An 18894-nucleotide genomic window follows, 5' to 3' on the forward strand; every position below is an offset into this window, starting at 1 on the left:
CTCGGAAGACGTTATTTATGAAACGTTGGAATACTGCGGGAGAGTTCTTCAGACCAAAAGGCATTTTTAGATACTCGTATTGGCCATTTGGGGTCACGAATGCGGTGAGCTTGATCGACTCAGGAGCCATCTGCACTTGGTGAAATCCGCTCTTCAGATCGAGTACCGAGAAGAATTTATTGTTCTCCAGGTAATCAATACAGTCGTCAATCAGGGGTAATGGGTAGTTATCCCTTACGGTTAATTTATTTAATGCCCTATAGTCTACACACAATCGTATTTTCCCATTCTTTTTCCTTACTAGTACGATAGCAGAAGCATACGGAGAGTTACTAGGTCGTATTATTCCATCTTGGCGCAGTTCGTCTATGATAGCTTGCACTTGGCTTCGCTCAGCGTAAGAGAGCCTGCGGGGAGCGTAATGAAATGGAACGTCACTAGTCAAATGTATTTTCATTTCGTAGTTGGACGGTTCGGCTTTCACGCTATTGCTGAAGTAGGTATCGTCAATGAGTCGTTTTAATACGTCTCGCTGATGTTTGCCCAGTTTGGGGCCTATGTCAACGTCGTTGGCTTTGCGAGAAATGTCGATGTTAAAAATGTCGGGTAATTCAGAAGGTATGCTATAGGAATTAGGTTTACTTTGGTGGAGTTCGTCACCAGAGTGCTTCGGCATAGTAGCGGCAGGGTGTACGTCGGAGCCAATTACTGGTTGAGTAGTCACAGATGCATACGACTTAGATCTATCTCTTATTTCTAATAATTTTTCCTTGCTATATCTCTTAATACCATTTCTTAATTCAATATTGAAAATTCTCAAGAAGTCACGTCCCAAAATAACTGGTATGTTCATACTTTCATTCGCTATAATATTTAATTCAACTTCGTTTGATTTATTTAAAAATTGTATTTTACATTTCACTTTTTTTTTATAAGTAAATTTGTTCCTCCAATGCCTTTATAATGGGATATGTTTCCATTGAACTGCTCTCCTACCAGCTCTTTTGGGACGAGTGACGCTTTTATGAAGCTAACCGGACTGCCGGTATCGAATAGAGAAAAAACTTGATTACATATTGTTTCCCTAGTCAATTGGAACGATATACTTACAAAATTAAATGCGCCAATAGCGCCGCCTTCGTAATCTGCTTCATTTTCAATAAATGCCACGTCATCCCGTGGTTTTAAAACTTTAGCTGGATTCGGGCAGGAACGGTGGTCATGGCCTACTAGCCAACAGCGGAAGCAGGACCCGTCAGGTCGTAGTGGATATGGGCAATTGGGTTTCATGTGCCCATACCGCGAGCAATTAAAGCATAGAGTTGAGTCTGCTTTCGGCTTTGCTGTTCGCCGCTCAATGTTTGTTGTTGTTGATGGTTGTTTTGCGTTTGTTGTGTTGGGCTGCTTGCTTCCAACACCTGTGACGTTGGCCGGCGTAAATTTCTGTTGATAGCGGTTCACCAGTGTTTTCAATTCATCGATAGTGCGTGCCATCATCAAGAGTTGAATATTTGAGACTGAGTTCCCCATACCATCGATGATGAAGTCAATGAGCTCAGTTTCATCGATATTGGCTCGTTTTGCCAAAGCTTGCATATGCAATATGTAACAGTGGATCGACTCGTCTTTTTTCTTCCACTTACGCTGCGCTAACATTCTGTAAATTTCTTGCCGCGTGATTGCTTTTCCAAACTCGGCGGTCAATGCCGTCTTTAAAGAGTCGTAATTTAGTGCGGTTGTGGTTGACAAGAAGACTCGTGCCGTTCCTTTTAAAGAACGGCGGAGTGCCAGTAGTTTGAGGCTATCGTCTGCTCCTGATGTATTCATAATCTCCTCGAAATCGCGTAAAAAGTGGAGAACTAAGTATGACACGTCATCACCGTTGAACTTTGGGAGAGCGTGCTCGATATCTCCGAAATCTAAACGGCGCCTGTTTTCTTTGGGGACTCAAGTTCTTCCACCCGTTTCCTCAGTGTTAGAGTTTCGATTCTTTTCTTCAATGCAATGACCTCTTCGTCTAAGTCACGAAGCGTTGGCATGGCTCGCTGGTCCTTATTCATCTCTCCGGCAGTGTTTGTGGTGGCGGCGGTAGTGCCAATAGCGGCGACAGCAGTATCGGAATCGGCATCTGTAGTAGTAGTTGTTTGATTATAGGCGGCAGCGGCAGTACAATCGAACAGAATCGTGGAGTTCAAGGCGTCTGTTCCATTGTTGAAGGCACCATGACTGTCGGAATCGGCAACGTCTTCAGGAACAGAGCTCGCGGCACCTTCTCCAGTTCCCACCACGCTCCGCAGAAGGTTGCGCAACTGTTGTGCTGTGGCTGATGGTGGGAATTCCACTCCTGCTTCACTTAATGCCTTCGCCAAATCCTGTCTTGGGTTAGCCATTTTCATGATTCGATAAATATTATTATTTTCCAATGGGAAGTGCGGTTTACCCCACACCTGATTTATAACAATGCCTGGTTTTACTTTATTTATGGCGATTGTATCGGTTAAAGAGAGCTCTTCTTTAAATAAACACGTGTCCTCGCAATTCAAGCGGAAATTCAAGAATCCCCATTTTATTCAGAGTTGCATTTTTTCCAAACAGATAATACAAGCTTAACCTACGTTCACAATAAAATAATGCATGTAGAAATACGTTATTCTAATAATACAAGCTTAAGCTACGTTTACATAAAAATTTGTTCCTTTACAGACCTTTAATTTTTCTCTAAACTGCGGAATATACACCCTTAAGGGAGCAGAAAAAAGACATTTAGAGGCTACATACTCAAAGTTTGCGATACATTTTTCCATATTTTAACTCAGTGTACACCAAGGCGCCACAGTCTCTTTATCAAGGATATGCTGAAGTCTGTTATTTGGCAGAGAAAAACAGTGCAAAACATAATATGGATGAACTCTAAGAGCATGCAAATATTGGCTCATATTTTTCTATACCCCAAACCTGTGCACCATAAAACATAGTCGATATTGAGCACGCATCAAAGATTATTAGTTTTTTGGAAATGGAAATCTGAGGGTTATTTACATATTTCAGTCATGTGGCATTTATTGATGTTTTAGAGTCCGTCAGGTATAATTCCAAAAGCTTGGTGTAAGGCAATTTATAGTTGATCAATACGCCAAGATATTTATATTCATTGACAGTCTCTATATTTTCATAGCCAACCTTCCAACTGTATGAAGTAGGAATTCAGGTGCACTCCCTAAACGCCATACATTAGACTTAGACGAATTAGCTTTAACATTTTTATTTGAAGTGATCAGTTATTTTGCATTGAACATTTTTCCACTTTCCCTGTTCAACAAAAATTTCGAATGCATTCAGACAGGCAAATACTGTGATGGTTATACGCGGACCCATTTCTCAGCTGATTATCGCGGCATGTAAATATTATATAAATGTAAAAATAAACTGATAGATGCGTTATATTCCGTCACCGCATCAATTTAGGAAAAAACCGAAATCGTGCAAGTTTCTTTTTGGTACTACCTAAACTGTTCGGTTTAACGTTCCATCTAATACTATAAATATTGAAATGTTTGTGGAAAGATTCCGTTGTAAGGTGTGTTTCATAATCATAAGACACCCCTAATTTTTCAAAACATTTTAATTGTCCGATTTCAGAGGAAAATAAAAATTTTACACATCGATTAAAGTAACAAAAGTTATCTGTTTCATTACAGAATTTAGATCTTTTTAATACATACAAAATTTTTTAGCAAAAACATATTTCCATCCGTTTCAAAATGATAAGACACTGTTTAATTAAAGTGTTCGTTTAACAAAGGTATACTTTTTTCGAAATTTTTTTCTGTCGTCTAGAACATTTTAGTATTCTATGGAAGCACCATTTGCTTTAGCGAAACAAAATAACCTTTTTTGTTGTAATTCCCAGGACTACGTATAAAATTCCGGATAAGACAACAACTTCTGCCTGTTTTTGTTTTTTTTTGCAATTAATTTGATTGACACGCTGAAACCTTGTAGGTAAACATTTTTCCACGCTCCTCTTGTGATAATATTGAACCTCTCGGCATTTTAGGTTAAATTGAATAAAAGTATAATTAAAGCCATCCAATAAAAAAACAATCAGCACCTTTTATCTCTTCAGAAGCTTATTTTCCACTAGTGTCTTATCATTATGAAACGCTGAAAATACTAGCAAAAGTGCAGCTTCTTGGAAAAAGATAAAAGTTGCACAAAATAGAGTGAGCTTTCGCACCAGAAACAATTGATGGAAGTTTTAAGTCTATAACTGTTAAAATGAAGTCAAATAAAAGCTACTCCGGAAAGAAAAAGCGAGCTTATGGTAGTTCAAAAATTGTATACCAAAGGTGTCTTATGATTATGAAATGCATCTATTTTGTCACCCTGTGATCAAGCAAAATGGTACTTTTTTTTATTAATTTAACAATCTTTTTATACCTCCAAATTGCCGATAGCAACGTGACCTGATAAAGAAAAATATATTTTGGTGATTTTTTAAAATTATTTTCCAGTACACTTAATCTGCTTCAACTGTGATTTCATAACGTTGTTCTAATGCAGTAATACCATTTTGATAATGCGATGTGCCGAGCTCCTCAAAATACGCATTTACAAGTACAACATTGATGACTTTCTCGCTGTGAAAGTCGTTTGAGTCCATATCTGGTGAATATGCTGGATAAGAGGAGAATTCGTACTTCAATACGTTCATTTTAGCTATCGCAATGACTGATAGCATGGTGAAGGAGAATTGTTTAGCAAACACGACACCCACCGATGCTATGCGGGGGTAGTGAAACTCCACACTTACCGTCACTCATCACAACCTATTTCATACAGATACGATTTTTTTTTTATATTTATTTATTTATTCATTCTTCATCAATTATAATGTACAACTCAAATAGATTACTAATTCTAAAGCTTAAATATAATATATGGTAAGCAATACTGTGCGATTCATTAGTCACAATTCAAAAAGTATATCTCCAGATTAAGTTTTGACTTGAAAGTCTCTCGTGAGTTAGAGAATATTTCTAAATTAATTCATAATTGGTAAGACTGCCTTATACAACGTGCAAGCGATTCATTTCGACTGAAATTGGTCTTGTGATAAGGTAAATGGGACATATTGCTGAGTCTAAGGTTACGACTGGGACAATTAAAAAGTATTAGCTCCAGCAAGAAGTGGGATTGATATGGTTCGCAACTATGGCCCTCATAAACATTACCGATGTAATTTTTCTTCGCATTTCTAAAGTTGGCAATGCTAACAAAAGACATATACTTTTGCAGGAAAACTACAAGGCCAACGAAGTGAATGAATAGCAAATCTAGTGAAACGTTTCTGAGCCTTCCCAATTCTTAAAGATGAACCCATATAGAATGGACCGCAAACAGAGCTGCAATATTCGAGGTTTGATCTCACAAGAGAAAAATACAAATTCTTCAGCGTAGAAATATTTAGGAACTCCTTTGAATTTCTTATTACAAAGCCAAGCATAGATCTAGACTTGGCAATGAAAGAGTCTATATGTTTAGAAAACGATATTTTCGATGTAAATATGACCCCCAAGTCTTTCTTTTCATAAATTTGAGGGTAGTAGTGCCCAACTTGTAATCGAAATCAATCGTAACTTTGCGTCTACTGAAGGACATGTGCTGGCATACCAGTATTAAGAGGTAAGGAGTTATCATTACACCAAGCTTTCAATCTTGTTATGTCTTATGCAGTCAGTTACGTCCTTTATCCGACCGTAAATTTTCACGTCATCTGCATACATCAGAAAACGTGAGGCAGAATTATATATTTTATATCAAATATTATATTTTAATATTTTATATTTCACAATATTTTGCGAAAAAAAAAAATTTTATTTATTTTGTTTCATTTTATTTTTATTGTAATGCAAAAAAAAACATGAAGAGAATTCATGCCGCAGGTCGAGTTTAATATTCAGAACTTAGCACTGGCGCGTTTTTCATCTTCAAGGCAGTTGCCAGTTCCCTGGTCTGGTGAGAACGCAACTGTCGAAATCTTCGTTGCTGGCTAAATGGGCTGGTTTGAGGTATCTCTGTGGTGAAGACCCGTTCATTCAATCTTTTATCGATTTTGTGCGGGCCTGAGTACGGTATTAGGGATGTTTGATTGTGTTGACTCTCAAAAATAAGTGCGTGCATGAGGGCAATTTTTGAAAAAAAAAGAATTTCTGTCGACTGTGGTGAGTTGTAGGATCTGGTTTGATTCTTCTCATATGAATGTGAAAATCTTCAAGGAAAAGATGAGAATGCACTGGCTAGTCTCCATCTGAGGAGAGTTCGCCTCGGAATTCGGAGCGTTGTTCCGTAGAGGTACTCCGCGGGTGTTGCTTTCAGGCCTGCCTTGTAACAGGTCCTTAGCCCCAACAATGCCGATGTTAGAATGGTGAGTAGAGTCCATTGTGGAATTTGGTGGCAAATGATTGATGCTTTAAGCGTGCGGTGCCATTTTTCGACTAGCCCGTTTGCTGCGGGACTAACTAAGCGTGACAGGGCCATAAAGAGCGCGCTTTCAAATTTTGTGCCCTAATCAGTGGCGAGTGGTATGGAACATTCGTAGCGAGCGACCCAGTTAGTGTTTGCTGTAATGCCTCTAATGTGTACTGTTTCGGGCCAATTTGTAAATCGGTTGACCATCGTCATATAATATCTACAGCCTTGAGCTTCCGCCAAAGGTCCAACAAAATCCAGATGGACATGGTCGAAACTCTCATCTGAGCTAGGGAATGCGTTAGGTGTTGGATGTATGTGGCAACCTAGTGTAAAGACCTGAACACCAAGTGGTTATATTTAATAAAAGTATTTAATGAAAATGAATATGAATATTGTTACAATGTATTTTAGTGAATTTAATGAAAATGAATATCAAGTGATGCGGTTCTTCTATATCTTCCGTATACGTGCGCACGCTCTCGCGGTCTCTTTCATACTACCCTTTCTGTGTCGTTGACAGCTCGGCCTCTTCTGACTCCTCGTCGTTCCAGGACGAGTCTCCTTTGTCATCATGAATGTCTAATTCTGGACTATTAGCGCACCATGTTTGAGATGATCGGCGGACAACACATTGCAATAGCGGCGCTGACTCACCATCGTGTCCGGTAAATCTTCCGCGATATAGCGGTCGTAATTTAATACCTTCCACGTCCATCGTGCTTGCCTTTGATGGTCCTGGAGCATTAGTAGCCATATCTTTCAATGAGCGCATAAGTCATTACAAGTTGGCAACTTAAGCGCTAATAACGTGCGTGTTAATAATGGATCATTGAAACCCGCGATAATATACGAGTTGATAGATTCTTCATCTATCCGTCCCCGTTTACCAATACTCAACATGATGTAGTAGTACTCTTCAAATGACTCTTTGGGTTGACGTTTCCGTTGGGCCATATTGCGGTGCATTTGCGCTGACGTAACTGAAGCTGGAACGCTTGCACGAAATCTGACCATGATTGAAAAACTGTTTTGGAATCTAGCCACTCCTTTGTCACACCTTTCAATTTCGATTGTGCTGTTACCAATGTCTCTTGCTCGGACAATTCGTATGCCCTACGCAATTGTATTACTTTTTCGACAAAAACTTCACTGCTTACGTTGTTCTTCAATGGATCATATTCTGGCATTAAAGCATAAATTTCCCGCAAATTACTCATTTGATTGTGGACAGCTACTCCTGTTGCTCGTGTTGCGTTTCCGACATTACTTTCATTTGATGGCGTTGACGAAATACTTACAATCTCTTGTGGTGCACTTGCATTTGCATCTGACCTTTCACGTGAGGTTACCAAATCGCTTACCGTCTTTGTCAGTTGCAATATCATACCGCGTAATTCGTCCATTTCACGACGAGCACCTGTATTTTCACCGTCGTCTTTAACTTCGTCCACATCTATTTCATCATCTGGATATATTTCAGCCAGCTTTGCTAATTTGGCCGCTTTATTACCAACAACATAAATGTTCTGATTTTGTAGCAATTTATTCAATTGCACTACTTTTAAAGAGCTCAGTTTTACTTTATTCATGGCTGTCTTTCCAAACTTTTACTAAAACTTCGTGCTTTTTCTTTTTCTTCCTCTTCTTTCAACCAACTGTTGGATTCAAAAATGCTTCGCGACTGTTCTTTGCTTCGCCGTCAATTTGTTGCGTCTCTCTTTGCAACTTCTTTCTTTGCTTGCTTTTTCCCACTCGCGAGCCTACTGCGTAACGTGCTTATTTATGCATGGCTACACATACCGCTGACTGACCACTGAGCACTGATTGACTGTTACACAACCGCTGGGGTGTGCAAGATTCTGTAAGGCTTCAAAAATCTTCCGGCGTAGCGATGCTGGTACAAATTTTCTGATGTTGCTAGTTGAGACGTCATAGTACACGGGACCAAAAGTCAGTGTTTGGAATCTTAGCGATGTTTCATTGTGAGCAAGTAGGTGTTGCAGCTCTTCATCCGAAACCTGGGCACGTAATAGTTCGTCGTAGTCGATAACTGTTGGCAGATGCATAGTTTCCACGCGAGAAAACGTATCTGCCACATTGTGGTCTGATCTGGGGATGCACTTAAAGTTGGTGGTAAATTGACTTATAAATCCCAGCTGTATGGTTTGGCGTGGGGATGATTTATCTGATTGCCCTCGGAAGGCAAAAATTAGAGGTTTGTGATCCGTTCTCAAGTACTCAAAGTATTTAAGCAGGTAAAATCAAAGGTGCGGCTGCGAGCTGTTTCTTGATGGAAACAAAAGTTGTCTGTTGTCGGATGCGTTGCACCACACGATGGCCCGGTGGTTGGAATAAAATGTTTGACGGAAGATGTGGCTGCTATGCGATTAGAAGGATTATCAAGAAAATACGAAAAAGCCTTGAGGATAGCCGTGAATTTGTTAGTTTGAGTGAGTGCTGTGATGGCTGTGACCGGAGCAGTAGCGTACGATCTTATGCTGTGCGAGCCTGAGTTGGGGTCTATTAAGTGGCTGTGCTTGCGGTCCACTATTAGCCTGAATGCATGGATTAGATCTGCATTTATGATTGGATAAGGCACTTTAGCGATGCGAAAAATCCAACGGATCGGACGCTGTAAGCCGATTTAAGCACGACGACTTTTTCACCATACGTTTATATTTTGCTGCCGTTTGCAGCTTGAAGACAAAACTGTGGTGGTGTTGTTTGGTCTTGACGCGAGGGTGGGGTAACCGAAATAATCGCGCCGGTATCGACGAGGAATTTCGCACCTCTTGTACGGTCGTATATAAATAATCGACGAGGAATTGTCTTACCACCAATATCCCCCGTGTTTACTGGGTGCGTTTCCCTGAAAAGCATAAGGTTGCGTGCACTTGTTGGCATGTGCGCTGAATCTACGATGATAGTAGCACGTGGATGTTGGCGTATTGCCGGTGGTGCTGTGAGATACATTCATCGAATTGTTGAGGTGTTTCTGACTGTCTTCGCCCAATGTTGATCTGTTAAGTTTCTGTGTCAGCTCCTCGACCTGCTTAGCTAGCTCGTCCAGTAGTTTCTGTAGTAGCAGTGATATCTGTTGATAGCCTCGCGGGCGATTGGCATTACGCAGTGGTTTTCGAAGCCACGCTGAATTGTCATAAGCCTGTTTGCTGTTTGTGCGAGTTTAGCATTGTCCTGTTCGCTAGTGGCGGTGAGTGCTAACGGAATCTGCAATGGAAGCCGATCCATCCACATCGAGCGGACGAATGATGGGTGTAGATGGTTTCCTCCTAGTTGATTGAATTCTGCTAAAAGCTCCGTAGGGCGTCGTTCCCGTAACTCGATTCCAGACAGTAGCATTTTGAAGCGGCGCTCCTGTGGAATTTCAAAATGGTATACCAGAACCTCTTTTAATGCAGTATACTTATCTGTTACGGGTGGGTTTGCAACGATGTTTTCAACAATCCCAGCGGACGAATGATGCGTCCAGATGGTTTCCTCCTAGCCGATTGATTTCTGCTAAAAGCTCAGTAGGGCGTCGTTCCCGGAACTCCATACCAGAAAGCAGCATTTTGAAGCGACACTCTTGAGGAATTTCCATTGACCATACCTTTTTTAATGCAACATATTTGTCTGTTACGGGTGGATTTGAAATAATATTTTCAACAATGATAAACCCATTTTGATCGAGGCGGGCGACCACTGCATAATATTTATTTGCGTCCGCTGTGATCGTCCTGAGCTTTAACTGTGCCTTGGTTGTGGCAAACCACAATTGAATTTGTTGGCTTCAAAACGGTGACAACTCCAATTGCTCAATCCGGTCGATGTGTTCGGCCAAGGGCGGTTGGAGTTGGCAAGGACTAATCGCTTCGAAAAATTTCTCGTTCGAGGCTCCACCGGAGTCCGAATCGCCGGTGTTTTCGATATCCATGTTACGTGTATTGATGAATTGTAGGGGTAATTCTACATAAATGCAATGGGGAAAAACAAAGTAACTAAACGAGATTAGACCGGCCTGAGCCCCAATGTTCTTTTATAATTATAATTATTTGAATTGATCTGTGATAGGCGAAATATATGAATAAAGCAACAAATGCTTAATCTACGATCTTTGAACACCAAATCTCTGATTTTCTTGAAAATTGTTCATCAGTAGATGTATTTTGTCTACTAGATATCATATATTTTCAACACCTTATTTGTCCTTTTAGAACTCTTTGCTTACTTTAAGCATTTTCTTCGACACGGCAGCAGTGACTACATTCGGCAATCGAAAGTTAATGCTTCTTATTTGCTGAATAGGTCGTTGTATAAATTGCCAAATTCACTTCTAGTTGTTCACACAGCGGAACAAACGGAACTATGAAACCAATGGAGATAATGACTTGAATATTTACTTAGACGTCCATAATTTAGCAATTAGACGTCAGTTTAGAAATACATATATACATGTATTTTATTATATAAATTTAGTCTATGTGTATTGAATTTATATTTCGTTTTATGTTCGTTTTTGGTTGCTCGTTGAGCATTTCGAAATTTGAACTTGATTTTTGATTTTGATTTTGATAAAATCCGTTTTATTTAAATGTGTTACATTTTGCCTCTCTCAGGAAATTTTTATGTACTCGTACATTGCTGATGGTACTTATTAATTTTTTTTTAATAGAGCTATACCGCCTTCCAACAATGACGCCAATTAGGTAAGAGCACCTTCACAACAACGTTTCATAACTCACTCTCTCATGGGTATCCAATAGCGGTTTGTTATCCTGCACTCTTCACGACATTGGCGACGCAACTCTCTCAATGAATATTATTCAAGTATGCATGCATGCCTTAGGTGTATCGACCTAAATACGTATTGCAATCAAAGCAAATATTGCAATGAATAGCATAGATGAGTATGCAGTTTGAGTCTTTTATGTATGTGGTCACTCAATCTTGGGTACTATATGTACATATGTGTGTACTTACTTATAACAACCAGCGTGCATTATAGCGGAAAGAATGACTTGAAATCAATGTGAATTCTAAGCCGCTTCACACTTGCATTTTAGTGCACTGAAATTGAGTGAGCTATAAAATTGGATTATCTAAACTTTCTAAAAACTATTAATAAAAAAATATTTTACATAAAAATCATTGGGAATATTGTAAAAATAATAATTGTACGGAGACTACTACTGCTGGGTATACAGTCACTCTCACCGTTTTTGAGCAGATACGATGTTTTTGTAAAGTGTTCTATATTTCAGAATATTTTGCTGTTCCGCCTAGCGTACTAGCACACGCTTTTGCTGTAGTGTGCTTCTGAACTGACATAAAATGACTACTCTCGTTAAAACCTCTTTGCTTGCTGCTGTCTTTTATAGCATTCCTTTGCCCGATGTCCTTGTTTTCCACAAAAGTTGCACTTGCCTGGTCGTTTTTTGCCTTGTTGCCTTGAAGTACATACACAGTTTTTGCTTCTTTGCTTTCATCGGTTGACTCCTCCCTATTAGGTCATCTGATCAAGAAATTTTACAGCTCGCGGAGCTGCATAAAATCCTGCGAGTACATGATCAAATTTCTGTTGTAAACTACTTAATATTTTTGATATTATCATAGGCTTCTTTTGTTTAAGATCCATATCCTTCAACCTCTGTGCAAGCGAAGTTATCTTGTCAATAAAGCTCGACATATTTTCATCGTCATCCATTTTGCAATTAACAAATTTTTCTAGTAACACTCGTGCGGACTGATTACTATTTTCTGAGTGAGCTACCTGAAGACGAGACCACATGTGTGCTGCCGTTGTGCAGTTTGTCATGTACTTTAATTGGTCCAATTCCAAACCTTTCATTATAAACGCCTGCGCTTCAGCCTCCTTCTCGTTCCTCTCTTTTACATTAGCTTCTGTTCTGGTGATTTTTCCCAAAACCACAAACCTTTAATTTGTTTTCAGTTATGTAGATTTCCATCTGCCGCCGCCAAATAATTTACGCCATTAAATCGATAAATGTGGTACACTCTTGATACTACCTTTTTGGACTTCTAGGAACCTCGGAGTTGATATTATCTTCTATAGGCTTTATATCACTGTGTATTATTTGTGACTTCTGCTTAGGGTTGTTATCTTAATAAAAGCGAAAGTCGTCTTCAATTTGTAATATTCTTCTGATGATATTATCCCACCTTCGTCAACGAGTTAATTTTTTTTTTTGTTTTTTGCTTATGTTGTACTTCCCCCACCTCATGTGGAATCCACATCCACTGGCATGTTGTAATACCTACATCGTTATCTTTAGCGGGAATCACAATCTCCTCTGTGCATACTATTACCATTCCATCATACTATTACCATTCCTCTGCTACGCTGTATCCGTTGATCGTCTACCGGTGATGGCCCCGGTGACGTCAGCCAATCAGCGGATTCTTTACGCTGAGGTGAATGGTTAGACCTTGGCCACACCTTCTGAATTCTTTTCACCAACACTGCTTACTTTCTATTCTTTCAATAATCTTCTCTTGTGATGGGCGCTTGCAAGGATGATAGACTTACAAGGTTTGGCCAATAATTATGGTGGAAAAAAATTGTAAGGCTATTACGTCACGGGGGATATGCCGAGTTATGCTTGCTCATTTCACACATATTCACACACTCAATCAGCAGTTTTTCAGGCGGCAATTAAGTGACAGTGTCGATTTTTCACCAACACAATTTTAATTATTTTCATAAGAAAACAGTTTCGTGATCCCAGTTACGTCAGCCTATCAGCTGATTCTGTCAAATTCGCTGATAGTCAAATAATGGCCACACCTTCTGCATTCTTTTCACCATAGGCGCTTGTACTCTCATTTACTTAACAATGTTGCCACTTGTCAATTCTCAATACTAGATATATTTTTCAAGCAGTTAAGTAATTGAATATAGTTAAATGTCACTTTAAACATAGGAAAAGCTTTAAAGCTCGCTAGAATAGCTCATTTTATTGGTTAGATAAAAAATATGGCTTCGAGTAACAGAAAGCTGGTTCATACGATACTGAGATTACTGTGCAAAAGTTAACAGTACAAAAGTTTTAAGGGGCTAGGGGTAGTCAGAGGCCCGAAAAACTGATGATTTTCAATAATTTTTTCTGCTATTCAATTGCTTTATTTTACAAAAATAAAAAAATAGCATTAATACATCATGTTTCGGCTTGACTTTAGCAAAATTTCAAAAAAAAAAAAGAATTAATTGTTAAAGTTATAGCTATTTGTGTGGAGCCCGTTTCTCCAGTAGTCCCTTGCGGTGATCATCACAAGTCCTTGGAGATTCATCTAAAATCAATTGTACAAAAGAAATAAGTTTTATTAATAGCTAGCTTGTGCCTGATCGAAGCCTTTTTTTTACAAAATTAACAATATGGCAGCCTCAGGAAATATTTTTCAGATTTTCGAGAAAAAACCGATAATTAATTGTTAAAAAAAATCGAAATTAAAAAAAAAATCCTTCGATCAGGCACCAGTTTTTTATGTTTTTTAAAAGCAGTATACATTTTATCGAAATCTACCAAGCGGTTTTTAAGTTGCAGTGATCACCAGTTCAAAAAACATATTACAGTTTTGAGAAAAACGCATTTAAAGTTTTGCTTCTTGCTCTCGAACGCTCTGGAGCGCCCTTTGTTAATTGTTGAATAACTCGAAAAGTATTTGTCGGATTCACTTAAAATTTTCAAACAATATTTTTAAGATAAGGTCATTAGGTGCTTAATTATATCCGTTATTTTCTGAAAAATAAAATATTATTTCTTACAAAAATGTATAAGTAAACTTTTTTTTAACACTGTGCGGCTGTCAGCTCTGGAATTGAAAGTCTGAGCTGTAAATAAGAAAAGTAATTTCTCAGTTTTCCTAGTTTGGTGACTTTAAGCGATTTTCTTTGCAATTTAAAGTTGTTGGGTGCGGTGTAGTATTTAAGAAGACTAAAATTAATTTAAAGGCAAATATCTTTGCCATTGAAAGGCATTTTTTGTAGATTTTCGGCTATGTGGAATTTGAATTTGTCACTTAGGCACACCCAAAACCGGCCGCTAGGCTGCGCTTGGGTGCAAAAAACGTGAATGATTCCACATTTTAACAATTTTTTCGGCTAACAAGGTCATAAAAGCAGGTCTCTCGGGAATAGCAACTTCTAATTGAACAAAAACAAAAAAAAAAAAAATAAAGAACAAAAATCGCTTTAAATCACTAAACTGTGAAAACTGAGAAATTACCCGAAAATGTTCTACATTCTAATTTTTTTACCATCTTCGCAAACACCCAATGCATGTCAAAAATATGTCAAATGGTTGACCCATACATAAATATGTATGTATGTTGTGTGCTGTCGATAACAATAAAATATATATAATGCCATATATTCATATATATTGTATATTACGTATGTATGTATACCAGAAACAGCAATATATAGTAGCAACGATAGAAGTAAATGGCAGCAATGCAATTCCGAAATTGTTACATAAATCCAAAAATATGACAATAACATTCTGCTATACGCATGTTGACCAGTTATGCCCGAACTATGTATTATAAATAAGTATGTGTGATTGTATGCTTAAAAAATACGGGCTCTTTCTACGTGTGAAATGAGTGTTGGTTAAATTAAATGGTCTCAATAATTTTCGGTCAATACTTAACATAAAATTATTTATGAAAATTTTCTAAAACAAAAAACAAAAAAAGGCAAAGTTGCTTAAAAAGACCATACGGCGAATTGAATGCCTTTAAGTGATTATACATACAAATATGTGAAAATTTTCAATGTTCATTATGGCGGCTAACAGTATTCTGAAAATTACACTTAACTACTTCTTATAAACTATTTAAATTTGGGAGTTAACTGCAAGTTACTTATTTGTCTATCTTTGTCGAAAAGTAGCTTATCTCAAGAAATTTTAGCGATATTCATCTTCGAATTATAACACTTAAACATGGATATGTAGTTTTAAGCTGAGAATTTTGAACTCAAACATACATTTCGAATCAATTACTCTTAATTGCCTTGTACTAATTGAATTATCGATTAAATGATAAAATTAAAAAATGCTATATACCTTTGTAAGGAAATGAAATTATTCCCCTTCCCACTCCTAATTACGAAACCCTTTACACTTTAAACCTCAAACCAAATCCAGTATCAACTAAGCAAACTAAATACGTAAACCCTTAAACCGGCATCTGGCGAGTGTATTTTTGTAACAAGTTCCGGCAAGTGGAGTATCACACAACCCATTTTATTTTTACCGCTTTGGGATTCACTAATATTAAGGGGTGCGGGGGGAATAGAGCTCGGAAATAAAAAAATGAAAAACGATATTTAAATTTTTTAGGCTTTTTATTTAATTATTTAACTTCTTTCACATACAAAAATGAAACAAAATTTAATTCTAAATTAAAAAAAAAAATTTAGGAAAAAAATTTAAAAAAAAAAGTTTAGAAATTTTTGTTTTTTAATTACGAATTAAATTGAAAAACAAAAATCTAATTTAATTATAAATTAAAAACAAAAAATTCTAAATTAAAAAAAAAAATTTCTAAATGAAAAAAAAAAATAAATTTCTAAATTAAAAAACAAATATTATGAATTAAAAAAAGAATATTCTAAATAAAAAAAAAAAAGATTTTTTTTATTTTTGTATGTAAATGAAGTTAAATAAAAAAATAATTTTTTAAAGATTTAGAACTAAATTTTTTTTTTTTTAATTTTAATAATTTTAAAAATGGCGCTGAAGTTGACTCTTCCGAAAAATTGGACTCGGACGGTGTTTTCCATTTCGGCTATTCTATTTGTCTGAAACACAAAAACCAAAAAAAAAATATTAATCAGTATGAATGTTGCTATGTCCCGTACAAGAAAAAAAAATTGACAAAATGTTGCGATTTTAAATTTGACACTCTAAAAATCGGGGTTAGCCACGGGCGATAGCCATTGATGTTGCGAACAACATATTAAAATTTCAGACGATTCGGTTGAATAGTTTTTTTTGTTTTGACAACACCAGACCGAAAAAAGTAGTTTTGAGATAATTGAGTTTAAAGTTTTGAGAGTGAAATGCGCCCATTGATGCCGCCGCGTGACGAATACTGACTCGACCTGCTAAAACGGCTACAGAATAAAAAATACAGATTTTATCCTTCCAACAATTTGACAGTATATTCTTAAAAGCCTATACTTTCGAAATATAAAAAAAAATCGTTTTTTTTTTAATTCTAGACCACCGGAGCACCCCTTAATTCTAAATTTTTAATCCTTTATCGCATGTGAGCTCATATAAGGAATTGCAGTTTTGATTCAATTTTATTTCCAAATAAATATTACAAAATAATTTTAACTATCCATCAAATATGTATTCATTAATAATAAAAAGTAAAAAAAAAGAATGTCTATGATTTTATGACATTTCAAAACAACCTCACTTTTGCGCAACTTGGTGAAAAAGCATCTTTCCCGACGGTAAATAATTTTTCTGCTTTTCAATTATTTTCTCCACCTTACAACTAGTTTTTATATAGGATTCCGTAAAAAAAAAACAAAAACACAATCTAAAACTTTTTCCTTCCTTTTTTTATATATATGTCTTATTGGTTATTTAATAAAGCTGTTTTCACCGTGAAAAAATTTTATTCAACGCCTTAATAATTCATGGGTTCAGGGTTAAAAGTAATTTTTAAAGTGATCGGGGAAAAAGTATGTGTGAAAAGGTCGTGATTTCGTTATTTCGTGAAGAATGCTTTTCAAGTTTTCAGGCTAGTACTAAATTTATAGACGTGAAATTTCACCAGCAACATGCATTTGGCTTGCTGTTAAATCTTGCTAGCAACATCGATTGTCAAATGAGAAGAAATGCCAGAATGAAATTTGAAGTAATGCAAACGAACAAATTTATGAGCAACGCCCTAAAAGCAATTGATACACTTTGGGGAAAAAAGTGTTTTTAAACAAATTTGTTTTCCAAGACTTTTGTCTTGTGTTGGTTTCGTTAACCTATTTGATATCTGACAGGTTAGGTAATTACCTGCCGCTAATTTTAAACAAAGTAACACGCATATATTCGTGGGAACAAGTAATTCTATTATTATTTTTGTGATGCTACGACTATTAACATGCCGGCTAACTTCGATTTTTCCTGTGACGACACTTTCGTCATTATCGGCATTTTTTTAGCATAAAAAAGGCTTCATCGGAATTAGCGATACCAAAATTGCACGAAATTAGCTGTTACAGTATCGGCACAATAAACACCATTCACAATTTCAGCGGCCTGGCTAGCATTTTCGCATTTTCGCCTTTATCAAAGAAAAACTGTAAAATGTACCGAATTTCCTCCTTGTTGGCTTCCACTGTTAACACTCTGTAATTCACAACTGAATGGAACAAACAAAAAACAGCAAACGAATTTTTTAGTGTGAAATGTCACCTTGACAACCAGCAAAATATTAAATTGTTTGATCGATACTTTATGCGATATCGCTCACTGCAGTCATCTACCGAGGAAATAAAGGATTTATTTTGCCCCAAACTAATATATTGACACAAAAGAAAAATTATAAAGAAGAATTAAAATGTCATGTCTTCGAAGTATTCAAACTCAGACAATTTTATAAAACGTGCATTTTAAATTGGCGTTAAAGAATGTTGCTGGCATGTTGCTAGGTATTTCCACGGCGTGAACTGAGTCAGATGCATACGTCGATATATCGATGGTTTTCGAGAAAAGCGACATAACTCAAAATTAACTCAAATTCCGAGTTCTGCCGTTAAAAGCAAAAATCAACTACAGAGTTTATATATTTTTATCTGTAAAAGCGTCATAAGCGACTCTTGAAGCAATTCTGAGAGATGGTGTTAGTGTCGTTTTGTCAGCTGATCGAATTGGAGCGTCAATTATCTAGAAAACTGACCCTCAGTAGTTTGTATTTTTGAATTATGTCACTTTTCTCGAAAACCATCGATATGTATGAGATATATTGCCGTGAGATACACATGAAATTTCACGCCTATTTCACGGCAATGCAATTTGTATGGATTTTTTACAGCCATTTCACGTGAAACTCGAACTTAGTACTATGCTTTACGAGCAGCTCCGTGGCGCTGCGCCAAATTGAGAACTGAAAATTTTAACTACATTTATCCACTACATTACCAACAAAATTTTTACTTTGTAAGCCTCAAAACTGCAATTTACTACTACATAACAATTTTTCCAAAATCATAAAGTGGTGTTTGTAGCCCCCTTAAGATAATTGATTTAGTGTAAAATTTGAATGCGTACTTATTTAGCAAAAGTCGTCCATGCGTCAGATGCCGGGGTGAATTTACTTAAGCGTACTTATTTATACCCTAATGTAGTTAAAAATATATTACAATAATAGAAAGAAATGTTGTTC

At 36.9% G+C, this 18894-nt stretch overlaps 1 protein-coding gene across 1 annotated transcript in view; it reads left to right on the top strand.

Moving 5' to 3' along the window:
• Positions 1-11575, top strand: part of LOC129237097 (protein rogdi-like) — a 78789-nt gene extending 67214 nt beyond the window's left edge. Inside the window, exon 7 of the mRNA XM_054871517.1 lies at positions 11147-11575. The gene's annotated coding sequence lies outside the window, so the exon portion shown is untranslated. The remainder of the gene's footprint in view (positions 1-11146) is intronic.
• Positions 11576-18894: the final 7319 nt, after the last annotated feature.

Source organism: Anastrepha obliqua, chromosome 2, assembly GCF_027943255.1.
Source record: "Anastrepha obliqua isolate idAnaObli1 chromosome 2, idAnaObli1_1.0, whole genome shotgun sequence".
NCBI lineage: Eukaryota > Metazoa > Arthropoda > Insecta > Diptera > Tephritidae > Anastrepha > Anastrepha obliqua.